The sequence below is a fragment of the Arachis hypogaea genome, chromosome 17 (assembly GCF_003086295.3).
Source record: "Arachis hypogaea cultivar Tifrunner chromosome 17, arahy.Tifrunner.gnm2.J5K5, whole genome shotgun sequence".
Lineage (NCBI taxonomy): Eukaryota > Viridiplantae > Streptophyta > Magnoliopsida > Fabales > Fabaceae > Arachis > Arachis hypogaea.
The window spans coordinates 119,179,085-119,185,293 of NC_092052.1; the positions used below are offsets into that span (position 1 = coordinate 119,179,085).

The following is a 6,209-nucleotide window of genomic DNA, read 5'->3' on the forward strand; positions in this document are numbered from 1 at the left end:
AAGCTTTCCTTTTTCCTATCGTGCAATATCTGAGATTGATGATGTAACTGACGTGGGTATCACGATGCCTTATCTATCCAAGACAGAATGCCTATGATTGGACAAGGCAGAATCTTTAACTGTAAACCATATTAAAGTCACTCAATAGAAAGGTTCACCTTTGGAATGAAGATGGATGAGCAGAGGTTTGAAGCCGCTCGACCAACAATGTAAAGGAAGGGGTGATGTTAGAGTAAGAGGGCGCGAAAGCCTACTTTAGAGAAAGGCTAACGACGCGCATCCGTTTTTTTGCTGGGAGAGAGAGGAAAGCCTGGAACTGAGGAAATTCGGGGGAAACATGGAATCGGTCGCTATACTGGGGGTGAGACATGACCGCCAGCGAGAGGTTCCCCACTCTTCTTTGATCCGTCTTAGGGTCGAGTAGCGGCCTCGACCCGAGCGGAAGTGCGATGTGTCTGGAAACTCGGGATCATAAATGGATTCGAGTACCATTCTGATCGCCTCTTTCATGATCTTTTCTATAGGTAGAACTACTGTAAGCGGTCTAAACTTTGACCCTTATTTCTTTCTTCATATTGTAAAGGGGAGCAAAGCCCTTTTTTTTTCTCCCTCTATTGATAGATCAAGGCCTTCCGCCGTTGTTTCAGTGACTCATAAGGCTTCTGCTCAGTTCTTGAGAATGGTCGCCACCTCTCCCAGGACCAGAATGATTATCCCTGCCTGATGGGTCTACATCCATCCCTGAAAGTCGTCGGGTACTGTTCACTTCCCCGCCATTCTTGTAACCGTCACCTGTAATCCGTGCTGGTGTGTCTGCACCCCTTGAGTGGATGAGAAAGAAAGGATTTTTCGGAGACTTCGTTCCAGACCCAGGAGTCAACTTTCCCGTATGAGCATTCGATACATGTATCAGTCCGTGGAAGGAAGAGTGAAAGGGTCACCACTACTGAGGATCTCCCCCCTAATCTTAGATAGGTCATCTGAGGGTTCGCCGCGGTTCATTGCTGTGCTTACACACTAGGCTACCCTTCTCCGAAAGCTCTGCGGGACCACCTACCACTAGTCTTTGGTCAGAGGGGTTTATTGCATGCACAAAAATTCCAGGACGCAGGCTCCTGAAGAGGGAAGCCCAACGAATGTCAGATGTAAAGCCCCGCACCTCATTAAGATCATATTGGCATACTCTCCCAAAAAAAAAAAGAGCAGACCCCATTGAAGACGAGAGTGAGGTACAACAAGGCCATTTCTGTCCACCGCCCTTCTCACGGAGCCGTACATGGATGTTACCGCTCATACAACTCCCAGCCGGTAAGCAGTTAGCCTCCCTCTACAAAGAATGGAAGTATGGATGAATCGACATAAAAAAAATAGAGGAATTTTCTTTTTCTTTTCAGCAATAACATGATAAGAGCATCCCTTTCACAAAAACCTACAGGTCCTCCCCCTATCCTGCCTGCCACTTCAGCATCTTGTGATCTTTGAGAAGATCATTACGAGCCCTCTCCTAGAATGTTTTTGTAGATTTTGAAAATTCCATGGTGGATCAAGATGAGTATGTCCTAGATTCTCGGATTCATTCTCATCCTGGAGCTTCCGCTCTCCTCCGGGGAGGGGTTTTTATAGATAGAGAGGTGAGTCGAGGGTAGCCCCCTTGGGCTCCGTGCACTGGGAAAACGCTCTAGCGACGGAAAGCGGCCTCTAGTTATAAAGCTCCAATAAGGTATCGAAAGGGCTATCCTTGTGAGGGTTCGGGCAAGTGCGAAGCAATTAACCCCTATTAGTAAAGTAAACCTCTTCCTATTTAGGGGGTTGAGGCGAGAAATGGCTTGATGAACCGTTCCGTTCGCCACGCTATGTACTTGATTGGATGCCCGGCCCCTCTCCTTCCTCAACTGTTTGGTACACTCCTCTGGCTACTTGTACTTATAATGCTGGGACTAATTGAACTCAGGTTGATTTCTCCTCTTCTGACTGCGCTTCTTCAGGCACAACCATACCTTCTTTTCGTTGGACAATGAAATTGGATTTTTCCCCGCTTGATTTGCTTCTTGTAGTCATCGCCGGACCAGAGCTCTTCCCCCTAAATCCCCTTTCTATTGCGGGTTTCGAGCGACTCGCTACTATAGTGACAAAAGTCCAGTTGACGTAGCATAGGTGGAAGAAGATCGAACTAAGTTCCTTTCTGTGATAACTCCATTCTTGGGATGGTGGTTTAGAAGATCTTCCCCATCCCTATTGGAATGAATGCTTGAAAACCTTGGTCTCCCCCACCTTTGGCGTGACTGCCCCTCTCCTGTAAGTCAAGTGGCTTTCGCCCCTTTCCTTTTTATGCTTGCCCTTAGCACAGGCAAAGTCCATCAAAGACTCGGCCTCGTTGATGGCTTCGTCTACATTAGAGACTTGTCGGCGTTGCAACTCCTCCGTTACATACCAGAGTTTGAGACTCAGGCTAGAGGATCTTTACTCTTCTCTCCTAGGATTATTAGAGTGTTAGATTAGCCTTTGGATTTGTTCTGCCTTCCATTTCTATGCTAATCCCTGAGTGCTCGTTCCCTGGCTTTAGCGAACCAGTAAACTTCCTGCCCAGCCGGGCATTCCCTCTCTTCTTCTTCCTCCCTGACTTCATACTCACTCTAAGCCAACAAAAAGGGCAGGGCTTGTAGAACCTATGCACAATTACTCAAGAGGGGGGGGGGTGAATTGAGTATTGCAACAACAATAAATCTTTTTGGGAAAGTTAAAGACAATATACAAAAGTGTTATTGTACTAGTATTTTTCCAAGAGCTTAACTTAATTGCTAAGCATTTATAAGGAGCTTTTACTTTCCAATAGACACCAACTCAAATAAATTGATCAAGCTTTTCACCAATCGGACTTAAGCCATTCCTTAAGTACTTACGAAGCTACTTTTCGATCACAATTTATTTGCTCAAAGGTAAAAGACAATAATATTGAAGAGATGAGTTTAGAGAGATGCAAACGCTATTTAGAGTGGTTCGGCACAATCCTTGTCCTACGTCCACTTTCTTTCTCAATCGCTATTGAGAAGTTCCACTATTGCCAAGCTTCAAGGTGCTCGCGCAAAACCTTTTACAATCCGAGTCCTTAGTTTCTAACACCTCACGGTATATGATCACCACTCGTATACTAACCTACTCCACTTAGAGATACCTTCTCTAAGATTTGCCTTGAGTACTTAGTATACTTCTTTGGTATCCTCACCGACTATAGTGTTTATAACTCTTGACTCAACCTTGGAGATCACACTCCAATTTACAAAGTGTACAAGAAAACAATTCTCAAAGAATTGTTGAGATGAAATGAGTACTCTCTAGAAGAGTGTATGATTACAAGTTTAGCACTATTGAACCAATTGATATTGCTCTCTCAAATTGTGTATTATAACACCTTAAAAATGTGTAGAATGAAAGAATATGAACAAGATAGTTTGCAAATACTCACATGTATGAAATAAGGCTTCAATCCATCTATTTATAGACTTCCCAAACTTTAGAAACGTTGGGGAGTTAATGGGATGGAGCCGTTTTGTTAAAACTAGCCGTTTTTATGTTTTTGAATCATTTGCATCGATGCATAACAATTTGCATCGATGCAAATGTGTCTTTGAAGCTGAAATTTGAATTTTCAGCTAGGTTGCATCGATGCAAGATGAGTGTGCATCGATGCAAACCTTAAAGAATGGCTTAAAATCACTTCAAAATACTTAGGATTGATCTCAAACTTGTTGGAGTCAATTCCTATGCTTTTGTACCTTTGAAAACAAGTTTTTAAACCATTTGGCTAGCATCGAATTGCAAGATGTGCATCAAAACATTTTGTGAGTGTGTGTTGAGAGATTTAGCAATTGGTTCTTAACAAGAAGTTACCTAAGTCCTAAGACACTATACTTGTCTTCAAATGTTGTGGACTTGAGTTTCTTGTTGTTGTTGTGTTGCTTTCAACTCTTCATTCCTCAATGTTGAATGTTGGTTGATCTTTCAACATGCTTGTTCATTCAAGTTGTTTGTTGGTTTGTCTTTCATGTCGTTTGTTGGTTTGTCATTCATCAAAACCTACGAATACAAACTTCGCATACAAGCAACATGATTTACAATTTCCCCCTTTTTGATAATGACAAACCAATTTTGAGGATATGCATTTATAAATGATTTTGAAAGCAACAATAATGCACTTTGTTTTATAGAAAGCTTTGGAGAAGACTTCACAAAAAATTTTTGCAGGAGTTCCCCCTAAATATGTGCATTTGTTCCCTTAAAGAGCGTTTATCAAAGAAAACGATTTAGATATCAAAGTTTTTGCTTAGCGGAAGTCTTTTTGAAATCATTGTTTCGCAAACTTATTTCTTCTTTTCAAAACCTCAAACTTCTTCTTTTTCAAGAATTCAAAATTTCAAATATCCTCAAACTTTTCTTCCCCCTTTTGACATTATCAAAAAGAAAGGAGTTTGAAATGTGTCATAGAAGCATGCATAAAACAATGAATTTTTTAAGTTCAATATCTCTATTAATCTCAAGGATGAGATATTCCCCCTTTGAAAAAGAATTTGATTTTCTCTTTTTATATATAACAAGCATGCATAATTCCCCCTAAAGAAGTGAAATATATCAAGGCATGCACATTAACTTAAAATAGGGGTACCAAGCCTATTTTGAGTTATTCACCAAATAAGCATACAAGCATTAATCATTAAATAAAATGATGAAGGAAATATCAAAGTATTTAAACCATAATAGAAATCCTTAGCTTATTAGGAGTTAGTTTAACAATTCATATAAACATAATATAAACTTCAATTTGTTGATCCTCCATTGTTTATAATCTTTAAATTCTTCAATCTACCTCAAGAGTAATCACTCATTCATCAACTCATAAACCTACAAAACAATGGCTAATTGGATATCTCCAATGCTTAAGTTAGTAAGAGATACAAGAATAGCAATATAAATACAATGAATTCAAACACATCATATTAGATTAGAATCCAAGATACCAAGTTCATTTCGGATGTTAAAAAAACTTTCTTTACATAAAGGTTTAGTGAAGATGTCCGCTAGTTGTTTACTAGTTTCGACAAATTCAATAACCACATCACCCTTTTCAACATGGTCTCTTATGAAGTGATGTCTAATCTCAATATGCTTGGTTCTTGAATGTTGAACCGGATTCTTGGTTAAATTTATTGCACTAGTATTATCACATTTGATAGGAATGTGATCAAGTATGAGTCCATAGTCCACAAGTTGTTGTTTCATCCATAAAATTTGGGCGCAACAACTACCGGCGGCTACATACTCGGCTTCGGCGGTAGACAAGGCTACACTTACTTGTTTCTTACTATGCCATGAAACAAGAGAGTTTCCTAGCAAGTGACAAGTGCCGCTAGTGCTTTTCCTATCCAATTTGCAACCGGCAAAATCGGAATCGGAATAACCAATCAAATCACAAGTGGATCCTTTCGGATACCACAATCCAACATTTAATGTTCCTATGAGATACTTCATAATCCTTTTCACCGCACTTAAGTGAGATTCCTTAGGATTAGCTTGGTATCTCGCACACATGCATACACTAAACATGATATCTGGCCTACTTGCCGTTAGATAAAGTAATGATCCTATCATGCCTCTATACTTCTTTACATCTATGTTTTTACCTTGTTCATCTTTGTCAAGGTAGCAAGTAGTGCTCATTGGTGTGTCCATTGCCTTAGCATTGTCCATTCCAAATCTTTTGAGCAATTCCTTGCAATATTTGGTTTGGCCAACGAAAGTTCCTTCTTTTCCTTGTTTGATTTGAAGACCAAGGAAGAAGTTGAGTTCGCCCATCATGGACATTTCAAATTCACTTTGCATGAGGTTTGAGAAAAACTTGCAAAGTGATTCGTTAGTTGAACCAAATATTATGTCATCGACGTAAACTTGTACCAAAAGGATATTTTTGTTTTCAATCATGATAAATAAAGTTGTATCAACCTTCCCTCTTCTAAAACCCTTTTCTATTAAAAACTTGCTCAAACGTTCATACCAAGCTCTTGGAGCTTGTTTAAGACCATAAAGAGCTTTCTTGAGTTTAAAAACATGATTAGGATTTTCATAATCCTCAAAACCGGGAGGTTGTTCAACATATACTTCTTCTTGAATGAAACCATTAAGAAAGGCACTCTTAACATCCATTTGATAAAGTTTGA

General features: G+C 39.9%; 1 pseudogene; it reads left to right on the forward strand.

Moving 5' to 3' along the window:
* Window positions 1-337: 337 nt before the first annotated feature.
* On the forward strand, window positions 338-1,453 carry LOC114925656 (uncharacterized; annotated as a pseudogene).
* The last annotated feature ends 4,756 nt before the right edge of the window (window positions 1,454-6,209 follow it).